Source organism: Ursus americanus, chromosome 19 (genome assembly GCF_024610735.1).
Source record: "Ursus americanus isolate L20-20 chromosome 19, mUrsAme1.1.p, whole genome shotgun sequence".
NCBI classification, from domain to species: domain Eukaryota; kingdom Metazoa; phylum Chordata; class Mammalia; order Carnivora; family Ursidae; genus Ursus; species Ursus americanus.
In genome coordinates this window covers 60,084,760-60,104,191 of record NC_142145.1, presented here as the reverse complement: position 1 = coordinate 60,104,191, position 19,432 = coordinate 60,084,760, and positions in this window count along the sequence as shown.

Genomic DNA, 19,432 nt, shown 5'->3' with positions numbered 1-19,432 from the left:
ATTTCCTTCACCTTGCCACAGACACTGGGGAGCATGTCTGCACGTGGAGAAGGACTTCCTCGTGGAAGCCGGTTTCTGTCAAAGCGTCCCAGTGCTGTCCTCCTCTCTTTTCACTCCTGCTGCCAGAAGCCCAGGGAGGAGGGGAGGGCTTAGAACATGGCTGGGCACTGGGGTTTCTTCCAGAGAAGGAGATGGCATTTTTTTTCCTTGCCACCACCCCTTGGGATAGGGTCTGCACCTTAGGAAAGCTGTTTCCGTGGGAAGCCGGCTTTTCGGAAAGGGTTCTCAGGGCCGTGGGCCTCGGCTGTCCCTCCGGCTCCCCAAAGCACAGGGACGAGGTGCGGGGCTTAGACCATGCCTGGGCAATGTTGTTTCTTACACCTGGGTGTGTGGCATTTTATTGACCTGGCTACCCCCACTTGGGATAGGTTTTCCACAGCAAGCGCCTTCGTTCGTCGGAAGCCGTTTTTGCCTCAGGGGTCTCCGGGCTGTGTTCCTTGGGGTTGAACTCCTGCTAGCAAAACCGCCGGGTTGAGGGAAGGGTTCAGACTGTGCCTGGGCCCTGTGGTCTCTTCCAGGTCAGTGTATGGCATTTCCTTCCCCTTGCCACAGGCACCTGGGAGCATGTCTGCACGTGGAGAAAGACTTTCCCGTGGGAAGCCGGTTTTTGTCAAACGGGTCCCAGTGCTCTGCTCCTCTCTTTTCACTCCTGCTGCCAGAAGCCCAGTGAGGATGGGAGGGCTTAGAAGATGGCTGGGCACTGTGGTTTCTTCCAGAGAAGTGGAGGGCATTTGCTTTACCTTGCCACAACCACTTGGGAGAGGGTCTGCACCTCAGGAAAACTGTTTCCGTGGGAAGCCGGCTTTTTGCAAAGGGGTCTCAGGGCCGTGGGCCTCGGCTGTCCCTCCGGCTCCCCAAAGCACAGGGACGAGGTGAGGGGCTTAGACCATGCCTGGGCCATGTTGTTTCTTCCACCTGGTTGTGTGGCATTTTGTTGACCTGGCTACCCCCACTTGGGATAGGTTTTCCACAGCAAGAGCATATTGTTTGTCGGAAGCCGTTTGGGCCCCAGGGGGTCTCCGGGCTGTGTTCGTTGGGGTTGAACTCCTGCTAGCAAAACCGCCGGGATGAGGGAAGGACTCAGACTGTGCCTGGGCCCTGTGGTCTCTTCCAGGTCAGTGCATGGCATTTCCTTCCCCTTGCCACAGGCACTGGGAAGCATGTCTGCACGTGGAGAAGGACTTCCTCGTGGAAGCCGGTTTCTGTCAAAGCGTCCCAGTGCTGTCCTCCTCTCTTTTCACTCCTGCTGCTAGAAGCCCAGGGAGGAGGGGAGGGCTTAGAACATGGCTGGGCACTGGGGTTTCTTCCAGAGAAGGAGATGGCATTTTTTTCCCTTGCCACCACCCCTTGGGATAGGGTCTGCACCTTAGGAAAGCTGTTTCCGTGGGAAGCCGGCTTTTCGCAAAGGGTTCTCAGGGCCGTGGGCCTCGGCTGTCCCTCCGGCTCCCCAAAGCACAGGGACGAGGTGAGGGGCTTAGACCATGCCTGGGCCATGTTGTTTCTTCCACCTGGTTGTGTGGCATTTTGTTGACCTGGCTACCCCCACTTGGGATAGGTTTTCCACAGCAAGCACCTCTTGTTCGGCGGAAGCCGTTTTTGCCTCAGGGTCTCCGGGCTGTGTTCGTTGGGGTTGAACTCCCGCTAGCAAAACCGCCGGGATGAGGGAAGGGTTCAGACTGTGCCTGGGCCCTGTGGTCTCTTCCAGGTCAGTGTATGGCATTTCTTTCACCTTGCCACAGGCACTGGGGAGCATGTCTACACGTAGAGAAGGACTTTCTCGTGGGAAGCCGGTTTCTGTCAAACGGGTTCCAGTGCTCTGCTCCTCTCTTTTCACTCCTGCTGCCAGAAGCCCAGAGAGGATGGGAGGGCTTAGAACATGGCTGGGCACTGTGGTTTCTTCCAGAGAAGTGGAGGGCATTTGCATTATCTTGCCACAACCACTTGGGATAGGGTCTGCACCTGAAGAAAACTGTTTCCGTGGGAAGCCGGCTTTTTGCAAAGGGGTCTCAGGGCCGTGGGCCTCGGGTGTCCCTCCGGCTCCCCAAAGCACAGGGACGAAGTGAGGGGCTTAGACCATGCCTGGGCAATGTTGTTTCTTACACCTGGGTGTGTGGCATTTTGTTGACCTGGCTACCCCCACTTGGGATAGGTTTTCCGCAGGAAGAGCATATTGTTCGTCGGAAGCCGTTTGGGCCCCAGGGGGTCTCCGGGCTGTGTTCGTTGCGGTGGACCTCCTGCTAGCAAAACCTCCGGGATGAGGGAAGGGTTCAGACTGTGCCTGGGCCCTGTGGTCTCTTCCAGTCAGTGTATGGCATTTCCTTCACCTTGCCACAGTCACTGGGGAGCATGTCTGCACGTGGAGAAGGATTTCCTCGTGGGAAGCCGGTTTCTGTCAAATCGTCCCAGTGCTGTGCTCCTCTCTTTTCACTCCTGCTGCCAGAAGCCCAGGGAGGAGGGGAGGGCTTAGAACATGGCTGGGCACTGGGGTTTCTTCCAAAGGAGGGGATGGCATTTGCTTTCCCTTGCCACCACCCCTTGGGATAGGGTCTGCACCTCAGGAAAGCTGTTTCCGTGGGAAGCCGGCTTTCTGCCCAACGGGCCTCAGGGCCGTGGGCCTCGGGGGTCCCTCTGGCTCCCCAAAGCACAGGGACGAGGTGAGGGGCTTAGACCATGCCTGGGCCATGTTGTTTCTTCCACCTGGGTGTGTGGCATTTTGTTGACCTGGCTACCCTCACTTGGGATATGTTTTCCACAGCAAGAGCATATTGTTAGTCGGAAGCCGTTTGGGCCCCTGGGGGTCTCCGGGTTGTGTTCGTTGCGGTGGACCTCCTGCTAGCAAAACCGCCGGGATGAGGGAAGGGCTCAGACTGTGCCTGGGCCCTGTGGTCTCTTCCAGGTCAGTGTATAGCATTTCCTTCACCTTGCCACAGGCACTGGGGAGCATGTCTGCACGTGGAGAAGGACTTCCTCGGGGGATGCCGGTTTCTGTGAAACGGGACCCAGTGCTGTGCTCCTCTCTTTTCACTCCTGCTACCAGAAGCCCAGGGAGGAGGGGAGGGCTTAGAACATGGCTGGGCACTGGGGTTTCTTCCAGAGAAGGAGATGGCATTTTTTTCCCTTGCCACCACCCCTTGGGATAGGGTCTGCACCTCAGGAAAGTTTTTCCATGGTAGGCCGGCTTTCTGCCCAACGGGCCTCAGGGCCGTGTGCCTCGGGGGTCCCTCCGGCTCCGCAAAGCACAGAGACGAGGTAGGGGCTTAGACCATGCTTGGGCCATGTTGTCTCTTCCACCTTGGTGTGTGGCATTTTGTTGACCTGGCTACACCCACTTGGGATAGGTTTTCCACAGCAAGAGCATATTGTTCGTCGGAAGCCGTTTTTGCCTCAGGGGTCTCCGGGCTGTGTTCGTTGGGGTTGAACTCCTGCTAGCAAAACCGCCGGGATGAGGGAAAGGCTCAGACTGTGCCTGGGCCCTGTGGCCTCTTCCAGGTCAGTGTATGGCATTTCCTTCACCTTGCCACAGGCACTGGGGAGCATGTGTGCACGTGGTGAAGGACTTCCTCTTGGGAAGCTGGTTTCTGTCAAAGGGTCCCAGTGCTGTGTTCCTCTCTTTTCACTCCTGCTGCCAGAAGCCCAGGGAGGAGGGGAGGGCTTAGAACATGGGTGGGTACTGTGGTTTCTTCCAGAGAAGTGGATGGCACTTCTTTACCTTGCCACAACCACTTGGGAGAGGGTCTGCACCTCAGGAAAGCTGTTTCCGTGGGAAGCCGGCTTTTGGCCAAACTTGTCTCAGAGCCGTGGAACTCGGGTGTCCCTCCGGCTCTCCAAACCACAGGGACGCGTTGAGATGCTTAGACCACGCCTGGGAAATGTTTTTTCTTACACTTGGGTGTGTTGCATTTTGTTTACCTGGCTACCCCATATTTGGGATAGGTTTTCCACAGCAAGAGCATATTGCTTGTTGGAAGCCGTTTCTGCCCCAGGTGTCTCCGTGCTGGGTTCGTTGGGGTTGAACTCCTGCTAGCAAAACCGCCGGGATGAGGGAAGAGCTCAGACGGTGCCTGGGCACTGTGGTCTCTTACCCGACCCGTACCCTAACTGGAACCCAAACCCTATACCCTGACCCAGACCCTTCGCCTGATCCTGACCATTACCCTGACCCTAACCCTAACCCTAACCCTAACCAGAACCCTAGCCCTAACCCGAACCCTAACACTAATCCTAACCCTAACCCGAAACCTAACCCTAACCCTAACCCTAACCGTACCACAAAAACTAACCCTAACCCTAAACCTAACCCTAAGCGTAACGTGAACCCTAACCCTACCCCTAACCCTAAACCAAACCCTTATCCTAACCCTAACCCTAACCTTAATGCTAACCCGAAACCTAACCATAAACCTAACCCTAACCTTAACCCGAAACCGAACCCTAACCCGAACCCTAACCCTATACCGAATCCTAACCCGAACCCTAACCCTAACCCTAACCCTAACCCCTAACCTGACCCCAAACTCGAACCCCTAACCCTAACCCTATCCCTAAACCTAACCCGAACCCGAACCCTAACCCGAACACCAATTCTAACCCTAACCCTCACCCTAACCCTAACCCTAACCCTCAGCCTAACCCGAACCCTAACGCTAACCATAACCCTAACTCTAAACCTCAGCCTAACCCTAACCCTACCCGAACCCTAACCCTAAAACATACCCTAACCGTAAACCTAACCCTAACCTGAAGCCGAACACTAACCCTAACCCTACCCGAACCCTAACCCTAAACCAAACCCTAAACCTAACCCTAACCCTACCCGAACCCTAACCGTAAACCAAACCCTAACCCTAAACCTAACCCGAACCCTAACCCTAACCCTCACCCGAATCCTACCCCAAACCCTAACCCTAACCCTAACACGAACACTAAACCTAACCCTAACCCTAACCATAACGTGAACCCTAACCCTAACCCTAACCCTAACCCGAACCCGAACCCTAACCCGAACCCTCACCCTAACCCGAACTCTAACCCTAACCATAACCCCAACCCAAAACCTAACCCTAACAGTAACCCTAACCCGAAACCTAACCCTAACCCGAACACTAACCCTAACCCTAATCCTCAGCCTAACCCGAACCCGAACCCTAATGCTAACCCTACCTGAACCCTAATCCTAAACCAAACCCTAACCCTAAACCTAACCCTAACCCTAACCCGAACCGTAACCATAACTCTAACCCTAACCTTAACCCGAAACCGAACGCTAACCGAAACCTGACCCGAACCAGAACACTAAACCTGACGCGAATTTGAACCCAAAACCTAACCCGAACCCGAACCCCGAACCCGAACCCCTAACCCTTCCCTAACCCTACAAGAACCCTAACCCTAACCCTAAAACTACCCCGAACCCTGGCCCTAACTCAAACCCTAACCCGAACCCTAACCCTAACCCTAACTCAAACCCTAACCCGAACCCTAACCCTAACCCGAACCCGAACCCTTCCCTAAACCTAACCCATACCCGAACCCTAACCCTAACCCTACCCGAACCCTAACCCTAACCCAAACCCTAACCCTAACCCGAACCCTAACCGTAACCCTAACCCTAACCCGTACCCTCACCCTAACCCTAATCCCTAAACACTGACCTTGACCCTAACCCTAACCCTGACACTGACCCTGACCCTAACCCTAACCCGAACCCTGACCGGAACCTGAAGCCTAACCCTGACGCGAACCTGACCCCGAACCCAAACCCCGAACCTGAACCCGAAACCAAACCCCTAACCCTAAGCCTAACCCTAACCCGAACCCTTACATGAACCCAAACCCTAATGCGAACCCTCACCCGAACGCTAACCCGAACCCTATCCCTAAACCGAACCCGAACCTGACCCGAACCCTAATCACGAAACCTAACCCTGACCCTGACCATGACCCTGACCCTAACCCTCACCCTAAACCCTCAAACCTGACCCTGAACCTAACCTTAAACCTGACCCTGACCCTGACCCTAAACCCTAAACCCTGACACTCACCCTGACCCTCACCCTAACCCGAACCCTGACCCGAACCTGAACACTAACCCTGACGCGAACATCAACCCGAAACCTAACCCGAACCCTAACCCGAACCCTAACCCTAACCCTAACCCTAACCCTCACCCGAACCCTAACACGAACGCTAACCCTAACCCTGACTCTAACACTAACATTAAACTTAACCCTAACCCGAATCTGAGCCCTAACTCTGACCCTAACCCTATCCGAACCCTAACCCTAACCCAAACCCTAACCGTAACCCTAACCCGAACACTAACCCTAATCCTAACCCTAACCCTAAACCTAACCCTAACCCTAACCCTAACCCTAACCCGAACATTAACCCTAACACTAACCCTAACCCTAACCCTAACCCTAACCGTAACCCTAACCCTAACCCTAACCCTAACCATAACCCTAACCATAATCGGAACCCGAACACTAACCCTAACCCTAACCCTAACCCTAACCCTAAAACTAACCCGACCCTAACCCTAACCCTAACCCGAACCCTAACCATAACCCGTACCGTAACCCGAACCCGAACCCGAACCCGAACCCTTACCCGAAACCTAACCCTAAGCCGAACCCTAACCCGAACACTAACCCTAATCCCATCCCTAACCCGAACCGGAACCCGACGCGAACTGTCAACCGAACACGAACCCTAACCCTGACACTGACCCTGACCCTGATCCTGACCATGACCCTGACCCTAATCCTAACCCTAAACCCTAATACCTGACCCTGACCCCAAACCTAACCCTGACCCTGACCCTGACTCTAAACCCTAAACCCTGACCCTGACCCTGACCCTACCCTAACCCGAACCCTGACCGGAACCCGAACCCTAACCCTGACATGAATCTGAACCCGAACCCTAACCCTAACCCGAACCCGAATCAATAACAAGAACTCAAACCCGAACCCCTAACCCGAACCCTAACCCTAACCCGAACCCTAGCCCTAACCCGAACCCTAACCCTAACCCTAAAACAAACCCTAACCGTAAACCTAACCCTAACCTGAAGCCAAACCCTAACCCTAACCCTACCCGAACCCTAACCCTAAACCAAACCCTAAACCTAACCCTAACCCTAACCCTAACCCTAACCCTAACCCCAACCCGAAACCTAACCCTAACAGTAACCCTAACCCGAAACCTAACCCTAACCCGAACACTAACCCTAACCCTAATCTTAAGCCTAACCCGAACCCGAACCCTAACGCTAACCCTACCTGAACCCTAATCCTAAACCAAACCCTAACCCTAAACCTAACCCTAACCCTAACCCGAACCGTAACCATAAACCTAACCCTAACCTTAACCCGAAACCGAACACTAACCGAAACCTGACCCGAACCAGAACACTAAACCTGACGCGAATTTGAACCCAAAACCTAACCCGAACCCGAACCCCGAACCCGAACCCCTAACCCTAACCCTAACCCTAACCCTACAAGAACCCTAACCCTAACCCTAAAACTAACCCGAACCCTGGCCCTAACTCAAACCCTAACCCGAACCCTAACCCTAACCCTAACCCTAACTCAAACCCTACCCCGAACCCTAACCCTAACCCGAACCCGAACCCTTCCCTAACCCTAACCCATACCCGAACCCTAACCCTAACCCTCCCCGAAACCAAACCCCTAACCCTAAGCCTAACCCTAACCCGAACCCTTACATGAACCCAAACCCTAATGCGAACCCTCACCCGAACCCTAACCCGAACCCTATCCCTAAACCGAACCCGAACCTGACCAGAACCCTAATCACGAAACCTAACCCTGACCCTGACCATGACCCTGACCCTAACCCTCACCCTAAACACTTAAACCTGACCCTGAACCTAACCTTAAACCTGACCCTGACCCTGACCCTAAACCCTAAACCCTGACACTGACCCTGACCCTCACCCTAACACGAACCTGACCCGAACCTGAACACTAACCCTGACGCGAACATCAACCCGAAACCTAACCCGAATCCTAACCCGAACCCTAACCCTAACCCTAAACCTAACCCTAACCCGAACCCTAACCCTAACCATAATCGGAACCCGAACCCTAACCCTAACCCGAACCCTAACCCTAACCCTAACCCTAACGCGAACCCGAACCCGAATCCAAACCCTAACCCTAACCCGAACCCTAACCCGAACTCTAACCCTAACCCTAACCCTAACCCTAAACCTAAACTACCCTAACCCTAACCCGAACCCTAACCCTAACCCTAACCGTAAACCTAACCCAAACGCTAACCCTAACCCGAATCGTAACCCTAACCCTAACCGTAACCCTAACCCTAACCCTAACCATAACCCGAACCCGAAACTTAACCCTAACCCGAACCCTAACCCTAACCCGACCCTAACCATAACCCTATCCCTAACCGGAAACCTAACCCTAACCCTAACCCGAACCCGAAACTGAACCCTAACCCTAACACTATCCCTAACCGGAAACCTAACCCTAACCCTAACCCTAACCCTAACCCTAACCCTAACCCTAACCCTAACCCGAACACTAACCCTAACCCTAACCCTAACCCTAACCCTAACCCTAACCCTAACCTGATCCCAAACTCGAACCCCTAACCCTAACCCTAACCCTAAACCTAACCCTAACCCGAACCCTAAACCGAACACCAATTCTAACCCTAACCCTCACCCTAACCCTAACCCTAACCCTCAGCCTAACCCGAACCCTAACCCTAACCATAACCCTAACCCTAAACATCAGCCTAACCCTAACCCTACCCGAACCCTAACCCTAAAACATACCCTAACCGTAAACCTAACCCTAACCTGAAGCCGAACACTAACCCTAACCCTACCCGAACCCTAACCCTAAACCAAACCCTAAACCTAACCCTAACCCTACCCGAACCCTAACCCTAAACCAAATCCTAACCCTAAACCTAACCCGAACCCTAACCCTAACCCTCACCCGAATCCTACCCCAAACCCTAACCCTAACCCTAACATGAACAGAAACCCGCAACCTAACCCTAACCCTAACACGAACACTAAACCTAACCCTAACCGTAACCATAACGTGAACCCTAACCCTAACCCTAACCCTAACCCGAACCCGAACCCGAACCCTAACCCGAACCCTCACCCTAACCCGAACTCTAACCCTAACCATAACCCCAACCCGAAACCTAACCCTAACAGTAACCCTAACCCGAAACCTAACCCTAACCCGAACACTAACCCTAACCCTAATCCTCAGCCTAACCCGAACCCGAACCCTAACGCTAACCCTACCTGAACCCTAATCCTAAACCAAACCCTAACCCTAAACCTAACCCTAACCCTAACCCGAACCGTAACCATAACCCTAACCCTAACCTTAACCCGAAACCGAACGCTAACCGAAACCTGACCCGAACCAGAACACTAAACCTGACGCGAATTTGAACCCAAAACCTAACCCGAACCCGAACCCCGAACCCGAACCCCTAACCCTAACCCTAACCCTAACCCTACAAGAACCCTAACCCTAACCCTAAAACTAACCCGAACCCTGGCCCTAACTCAAACCCTAACCCGAACCCTAACCCTAACCCTAACTCAAACCCTAACCCGAACCCTAACCCTAACCCGAACCCGAACCCTTCCCTAACCCTAACCCATACCCGAACCCTAACCCTAACCCTACCCGAACCCTAACCCTAACCCAAACCCTAACCCTAACCCGAACCCTAACTGTAACCCTAACCCTAACCCGTACCCTCACCCTAACCCTAATCCCTAAACACTGACCTTGACCCTAACCCTAACCCTGACACTGACCCTGACCCTAACCCTAACCCGAACCCTGACCGGAACCTGAAGCCTAACCCTGACGCGAACCTGACCCCGAACCCAAACCCCGAACCTGAACCCGAAACAAAACCCCTAACCCTAAGCCTAACCCTAACCCGAACCCTTACATGAACCCAAACCCTAATGCGAACCCTCACCCGAACCCTAACCCGAACCCTATCCCTAAACCGAACCCGAACCTGACCCGAACCCTAATCACGAAACCTAACCCTGACCCTGACCATGACCCTGACCCTAACCCTCACCCTAAACCCTCAAACCTGACCCTGAACCTAACCTTAAACCTGACCCTGACCCTGACCCTAAACCCTAAACCCTGACACTGACCCTGACCCTCACCCTAACCCGAACCCTGACCCGAACCTGAACACTAACCCTGACGCGAACATCAACCCGAAACCTAACCCGAACCCTAACCCGAACCCTAACCCGAACCCTAACCCTAACCCTAACCCGAACCCTAACCATATCCCGTACCATAACCCGAACCTGAACCCGAAACCTTACCCGAAACCTAACCCTAAGTCAAACCCTAACCCTAACCCGAACACTAACCCTAACCCCATCCCTAACCCGAACCGGAACCCGACGCGAACTGTCAACCGAACACGAACCGTAACCCTGACACTGACCCTGACCCTGATCCTGACCATGACCCTGACCCTAATCCTAACCCTAAACCCTAATACCTGAACCTGACCCCAAACCTAACCTTGACCCTGACCCTGACTCTAAACCCTAAACCCTGACCCTGACCCTGACCCTACCCTAACCCGAACCCTGACCGGAACCCGAACCCTAACCCTGACATGAATCTGAACCCGAACCCTAACCCTAACCCGAACCCGAATCCCTAACACGAACCCAAAAACGAACCCCTAACCCAAACCCTAACCCTAACCCGAACCCTAGCCCTAACCCGAACCCTAACCCGAACCCGAATCCCTAACACGAACCCAAACCCGAACCCCTAACCCGAACCCTAACCCTAAACCGAACCCTAGCCCTAACCCGAACCCTAACCCTAACCCTAAAACAAACCCTAACCGTAAACCTAACCCTAACCTGAAGCCAAACCCTAACCCTAACCCTACCCGAACCCTAACCCTAAACCAAACCCTAAACCTAACCCTAACCCTAACCCTAACCCTAAACCCAACCCGAAACCTAACCCTAACAGTAACCCTAACCCGAAACCTAACCCTAACCCGAACACTAACCCTAACCCTAATCTTAAGCCTAACCCGAACCCGAACCCTAACGCTAACCCTACCTGAACCCTAATCCTAAACCAAACCCTAACCCTAACCCTAACCCTAACCCGAACCATAACCATAACCCTAACCCTAACCTTAACCCGAAACCGAACGCTAACCGAAACCTGACCCGAACCAGAACACTAAACCTGACGCGAATTTGAACCCAAAACCTAACCCGAACCCCGAACCCGAACCCCTAACCCTAACCCTAACCCTAACCCTACAAGAACCCTAACCCTAACCCTAAAACTAACCCGAACCCTGGCCCTAACTCAAACCCTAACCCAAACCCTAACCCTAACCCTAACCCTAACTCAAACCCTAACCCGAACCCTAACCCTAACCCGAACCCGAACCCTTCCCTAACCCTAACCCATACCCGAACCCTAACCCTAACCCTACCCGAACCCTAACCCTAACCCAAACCCTAACCCTAACCTGAACCCTAACCGTAACCCTAACCCTAACCCGTACCCTCACCCTAACCCTAATCCCTAAACACTGACCTTGACCCTAACCCTAACCCTGACACTGACCCTGACCCTAACCCTAACCCGAACCCTGACCGGAACCTGAAGCCTAACCATGACGCGAACCTGAACCCGAACCCAAACCCCGAACCTGAACCCGAAACCAAACCCCTAACCCTAACCCTAACCCTAACCCTAACCCTAACTCAAACCCTAACCCTAACCCTAACCCTAACCCGAATCCAAACCCTAACCCTAACCCGAACCCTAACCCGAACTCTAACCCTAACCCTAACCCTAACCCTAAACTACCCTAACCCTAACCCGAACCCTAACCCTAACCCTAACCGTAACCCTAACCCAAACGCTAACCCTAACCCGAATCGTAACCCTAACCCTAACCGTAACCCTAACCCTAACCCTAACTATAACCCGAACCCGAAACTTAACCCTAACCCGAACCCTAACCCTAACCCGACCCTAACCCTAACCCTATCCCTAACCGGAAACCTAACCCTAACCCTAACCCGAACCCTAACCCTAACCCTAACCCTAACCCTAACCCTAATCCGAACACTAACCCTAAACCTAACCCTAACCCTAACTCTAAACCTAACCCGAACCTGAAGCCAAACACTAACCATAACCCAAACGATACCCAAACCCGAACCCTAAACCAAAACCGATCCCGCAACCTAACCCTAACCCGAAACCTAACCCTAACCCTAACCCTAACCCTATCCCTAACCGGAAACCTAACCCTAACCCTAACCCGAACCCTAACCCTAAACCTAACCCAAAACCGAACCCGAACCCTAACCCTAACCGTAACCCTAACCCGAACACTAAACCTAACCCGACCCTAACCCTAACGCTATCCCTAACCTGAAACCTAACCCTAACCCGAACCCGAACCCGAACAATAACCCTAACCCTAACCCTAACCCAAACCCTAACCCTAACACGAACCCAAACCCGAACCCGAACCCAAAATCTAACCCTAACCCGAACGCTAACCCAAACCCGAACCCTAACCCAAATCCTAACCCTAAACTTAACCCTAAAACGAACCCGAACCCTAACCCGAACCCTAACCCTAACCCTAACCCGAAACCTAACCCGAACCCGAACCCTAACCCGAACCCTAACCCTAACCCTAACCCTAACCCTAACCCTAACCCTAAACCGAACCCTAACCCTAACCGTAACCCGAACCCTAACCCTAAACCGAACCCTAATCCGAACCCGAACCCGAACCCTAACCCGAACCCTTACCCTAACCCTAACCCGAACCCTAACCCGAGCCTGAACCCGAACCCGAACCCTAATCCTAACCCGAACCCGAACCCTAATCCTAACGCGAACCCGAACCCGAATCCATACTCGAAAGCGAAACCAATACCGAACCAGAACCCGAACCCGAACCCTAACCCCTAACCCGAACCCGAACCCGAATCCATAACTGAAAGCGAAACCGATACCGAACCCGAACCGTAACTGAAACCGAACCCTACCCGAACCCGAACCCGAACCCTACCCGAACCCGAACCTGAAACCTACCCGAACCAGAACCAGAACCAGAACCCAAACCCCTAACCCGAACCCGAACCCGAAACCCATAATTGTTTGTGCCAATGTAAAGAAAATGCCATACGCTTATCTGTAAGAAACAACAGTGCCCTGGAACAGTCTGAGCCTTAATATCAGCACTGTGCTTTTGGGAGCGGGAGTTAAAGCGGAGGCAAACAGCACTAAGACACATTTGGCAAAAATCGCGTTCCAATGAATAATATTTTCTTCCCTTTCAAACCCAAACGTAAGTGGTTGTGGCCAGATAAATAAATGCCACACCCTTATGTGTAAGAAACAACAGTGCCCAGGAACGGGTTTCTACGTGAAGAAAATATTTCTCGTTGGAACTCCGCTTTTTTACTTTACCTTCCACAACCCCTTGTGATAGGGTTTCCACGTTAAGAAAATCGTTTTCATTGGAAGCCGGTTTTTCCCAAATGTGTCTAAGTGCTGTATTCCTCGGGTTTCCCTCATGCTACCAAAAGCACAGTGATGATGTTAGGGCTTAGACTGTTCCTGGGTAATGTTGTTTCTTACACATAAGGGTGTGGCATTTTCTTTACATTGCCACAACCACATATGATAGGGTTTCAACATGAACAAAATATTTTTCGTTGGAAGCGGTTTTTTGTCAAATGTGTCTCAATACCGTGTTGTTTGGGATTAACTAATGCTACCGAAAGCACTATGATGATGTGAGGGCTCAGACCGATCCTGGAAACTTGTTTCTTACAGATAAGCGTATGGCATTTTCTTTACATTGGCACAAACAATTATGATAGAGTTTGCAAAAGAGAAAATTTATTTCATTGAAAGGCGGTTTTTGCCAAATTTTCTCAGCTGTTTGCCTCGGTTTTAACTCATGATACCAAAAGAACAGTGATGATCTTAGGGCTCAGACCGTCCATGGGACCAGTTATTTCTTACAAATAAGCATATGGCACATCCTTTACCTTGCCACAACAAATTAAGATAGAGTTTGCACATCAAGAAATATTTTTCATTTGAACCCGTTTCTGCCAAATATGTCTCAGTACTATGTCCTCAGCACTTGGGAAGATGTCTGCACGTGGAGAAAGACTTTTTCGTGGGAAGCCGGCTTTTGTCAAACAGGTCCCAGTGCTGTGCTCCTCTCTTTTCACTCCTGCTGCCAGAAGCCCAGTGAGGATGGGAGGGCTTAGAACATGGCTGGGCACTATGGTTTCTTCCAGAGTCGTGGATGGCATTTGCTTTACCTTGCCACAACCACTTGTGAGAGGGTCTGCACCTCAGGAAAACTGTTTCCGTGGGAAGCCGGCTTTTGGGCAAACGGGTCTCAGGGCCGTGGGCCTCGGGTGTCCCTCCGGCTCCCCAAAGCACAGAGACGAGGTGAGGGGCTTAGACCATGCCTGGGCCATGTTGTCTCTTCCACCTTGGTGTGTGGCATTTTGTTGACCTGGCTACCCCCACTTGGGATAGGTTTTCCACAGCAAGAGCATATTGTTCGTCGGAAGCCGTTTGGGCCCCAGGGGTCTCCGGGCTGTGTTCGTTGGGGTTGAACTCCTGCTAGCAAAACCGCCGGGATGAGGGAAAGGGTCAGACTGTGCCTGGGCCCTGTGGTCTCTTCCAGGTCAGTGTATGGCATTTCCTTCACCTTGCCACAGACACTGGGGAGCATGACTGCACGTGGAGAAGGACTTCCTCGTGGAAGCCGGTTTCTGTCAAAGCGTCCCAGTGCTGTCCTCCTCTCTTTTCACTCCTGCTGCTAGAAGCCCAGGGAGGAGGGGAGGGCTTAGAACATGGCTGGGCACTGGGGTTTCTTCCAGAGAAGGAGATGGCATTTTTTTCCCTTGCCACCACCCCTTGGGATAGGGTCTGCACCTTAGGAAAGCTGTTTCCGTGGGAAGCCGGCTTTTCGCAAAGGGTTCTCAGGGCCGTGGGCCTCGGCTGTCCCTCCGGCTCCCCAAAGCACAGGGACGAGGTGAGGGGCTTAGACCATGCCTGGGCCATGTTGTTTCTTCCACCTGGTTGTGTGGCATTTTGTTGACCTGGCTACCCCCACTTGGGATAGGTTTTCCACAGCAAGCACCTCTTGTTCGGCGGAAGCCGTTTTTGCCTCAGGGTCTCCGGGCTGTGTTCGTTGGGGTTGAACTCCCGCTAGCAAAACCGCCGGGATGAGGGAAGGGTTCAGACTGTGCCTGGGCCCTGTGGTCTCTTCCAGGTCAGTGTATGGCATTTCTTTCACCTTGCCACAGGCACTGGGGAGCATGTCTACACGTAGAGAAGGACTTTCTCGTGGGAAGCCGGTTTCTGTCAAACGGGTCCCAGTGCTCTGCTCCTCTCTTTTCACTCCTGCTGCCAGAAGCCCAGAGAGGATGGGAGGGCTTAGAACATGGCTGGGCACTGTGGTTTCTTCCAGAGAAGTGGAGGGCATTTGCATTATCTTGCCACAACCACTTGGGATAGGGTCTGCACCTGAAGAAAACTGTTTCCGTGGGAAGCCGGCTTTCTGACCAACGGGCCTCAGGGCCGTGGGCCTTGGGGGTCCCTCCGGCTCCCCAAAGCACAGGGACGAAGTGAGGGGCTTACACCATTCCTGGGCCATGTTGTTTCTTCCACCTGGGTGTGTGGCATTTTGTTGACCTGGCTACCCCCACTTGGGATAGGTTTTCCACAGCAAGAGCGTATTGTTCGTCGGAAGCCGTTTGGGCTCCAGCGGGTGTCCGGGCTGTGTTCGTTGGGGTTGAACTCCTGCTAGCAAAACCGCCGGGATGAGGGAAAGGCTCAGACTGTGCCTGGTCCCTGTGGCCTCTTCCAGGTCAGTGTATGGCATTTCCTTCACCTTGCCACAGGCGCTGGGGAGCATGTCTGCCCGTGGTGAAGGACTTCCTCGTGGGAAGACGGTTTCTGTGAAACGGGTCCCAGTGCTGTGCTCCTCTCTTTTCACTCCTGCTGCCAGAAGCCCAGGGAGGAGGGGAGGGCTTAGAACATGGCTGGGCACTGGGGTTTCTTCCAGAGAAGGAGATGGCATTTTTTTCCCTTGCCACCACCCCTTGGGATAGGGTCTGCACCTCAGGAAAGTTTTTCCATGGTAGGCCGGCTTTCTGCCCAACGCGCCTCAGGGCCGTGTGCCTCGGGGGTCCCTCCGGCTCCCCAAAGCACAGAGACGAGGTAGGGGCTTAGACCATGCTTGGGCCATGTTGTCTCTTCCACCTTGGTGTGTGGCATTTTGTTGACCTGGCTACACTACTTGGGATAGGTTTTCCACAGCAAGAGCATATTGTTCGTCGGAAGCCGTTTGGGCCCCTGTGGGTCTCCGGTCTGTTTTCGTTGGGGTTGAACTCCTGCTAGCAAAACCGCCGGGATGAGGGAAAGGCTCAGACTGTGCCTGGGCCCTGTGGCCTCTTCCTGTCAGTGTATGGCATTTCCTTCACCTTGCCACAGGCACTGGGGAGCATGTGTGCACGTGGTGAAGGACTTCCTCGTGGGAAGCCGGTTTCTGTCAAAGGGTCCCAGTGCTGTGTTCCTCTCTTTTCACTCCTGCTGCCAGAAGCCCAGGGAGGAGGGGAGGGCTTAGAACATGGGTGGGCACTGTGGTTTCTTCCAGAGAAGTGGATGGCATTTGCTTTACCTTGCCACAACCACTTGTGAGAGGGTCTGCACCTCAGGAAAACTGTTTCCGTGGGAAGCCGGCTTTTGGCCAAACGGGTCTCAGGCCCGTGGGCCTCGGGTGTCCCTCCGGCTCCCCAAACCACAGGGACGAGGTGAGGTGCTTAGAACATGCCTGGGCAATGTTGTTTCTTACACCTGGGTGTGTTGCATTTTGTTTACCTGGCCACCCCTATTTGGGATAGGTTTTCCACAGCAAGAGCATACTGGTCATCGGAAGCCGTTTTTGCCCCAGGGGTCTCCGGGCTGTGTTCGTTGGGGTTGACTCCTGCTAGCAAAACCGTCGGGATGAGGGAAGGGTTCAGACTGTGCCTGGGCCCTGTGGTCTCTTCCAGGTCAGTGTATGGCATTTCCTTCACCTTGCCACAGGCACTTGGGAGCATGTCTGCACGTGGAGAAAGACTTTCCCGTGGGAAGCCGGTTTTTGTCAAACGGGTCCCAGTGCTGTGCTCCTCTCTTTTCACTCCGGCTGTCAGAAGCCCAGTGAGGATGGGAGGGCTTAGAACATGGATGGGCACTGTGGTTTCTTCCAGAGACGTGGATGGCATTTGCTTTACCTTGCCACAACTACTTGGGAGAGGGTCTGCACCTCAGGAAAACTGTTTCCGTGGAAAGCCGGCTTTTGGCCAAACAGGTCTCAGGCCCGTGGGCCTCGGGTGTCCCTCCAGCTCCCCAAAGCACAGGGACTAGGTGAGGGGCTTAGACCTTGCCTGGGCAATTTTGTTTCTTACCCCTAGGTGTGTGGCATTTTGTTTACCTGGCTACCCCCACTGGGATAGGTTTTTCACAGCAAGAGCATATTGTTCGTCGGAAGCCGTTTTTGTCCCAGGGGTCTCCGGGCTGTGTTCGTTGGGGTTGAACTTCTGCTAGCAAAACTGCCGGGATGAGGGAAGAGCTCAGACGGTGCCTGGGCACTGTGGTCTCTTACCTGACCCGTACCCTAACTGGAACCCAAACCCTATACCCTGACCCAGACCCTTAGCCTGATCCTGACCATTTCCCTGACCCTAACCCTAACCCTAACCCTAACCAGAACCCTAGCCCTAACCCGAACCCTAACACTAATCCTAACCCTAACCCGAAACATAACCCTAACCCTAATCCTAACCCTAACCCTAAACCTAACCCTAACCTGAACCCTAACCCGAACACCAATTCTAACCCTAACCCTAACCCTAACCCTAACCCTCAGCCTAACCCGAACCCTAACCCTAACCATAACCCTAACCCTAAACCTCAGCCTAACCCTAACCCTACCCGAACCCTAAACCTAAAACAAACCCTAACCGTAAACCTAACCCTAACCTGAAGCCGAACCCTAACCCTAACCCTACCCGAACCCTAACCCTAAACCAAACCCTAAACCTAACCCTAACCCTAAACCAAACCCTAACCCTAAACCTAACCCGAACCCTAACCCTAACCCTCACCCGAATCCTACCCCAAACCCTAATCCTAACCCTAACCCTAACATGAACAGAAAAACGAAACCTAACCCTAACCCTAACCCTAACACGAACACTAAACCTAACCCTAACCTTAACCATAACGTGAACCCTAACCCTAACCCGAACCCTAACCCGAACCCTAACCCTAACCCGAACCCTCACCCTAACCCGAACTCTAACCCTAACCATAACCCCAACCCGAAACCTAACCCTAACAGTAACCCTAACCCGAAACCTAACCCTAACCCAAACACTAACCCTAACCCTAATCCTCACCCTAACCCTAACCCTAACCCTAACCCTAACAGTAACCCTAACCCTAACCCTAACCCTAATCCTTAAACCAAACCCTAACCCTAAACCTAACCCTAACCCGAACCCGAACCCTTCCCTAACCCTAACCCATACCCGAACCCTAACCCTAACCCTCCCCGAACCCTAACCCTAACCCAAACCCTAACCCTAACCCTAACCCTAACTCAAACCCTAACCCGAACCCTAACCCTAACCCGAACCCGAACCCTTCCCTAACCCTAACCCATACCCGAACCCTAACCCTAACCCTCCCCGAACCCTAACCCTAACCCAAACCCTAACCCTAACCCGAACCCTAACCGTAACCCTAACCCTAACCCGTACCCTCACCCTAACCCTAATCCCTAAACACTGACCTTGACCCTAACCCTAACCCTGACACTGACCCTGACCCTAACCCTAACCCGAACCCTGACCGGAACCTGAAGCCTAACCCTGACGCGAACCTGAACCCGAACCCAAACCCCGAACCTGAACCCGAAACCAAACCCCTAACCCTAAGCCTAACCCTAACCCGAACGCTTACATGAACCCAAACCCTAATGCGAACCCTCACCCGAACCCTAACCCGAACCCTAACCCTAACCCTAACCCTAACCCTAACCCTAACCCGAACCCTTCCCTAACCCTAACCCTAACCCTAACCCTAACCCTAACCCTAACCCTAACCCTATCCGAACCCTAACCCTAACCCAAACCCTAACCGTAACCATAACCCGAATACTAACCCTAATCCTAACCCTAACCCTAACCCTAACCCTAACCCTATCCCTAACCGTA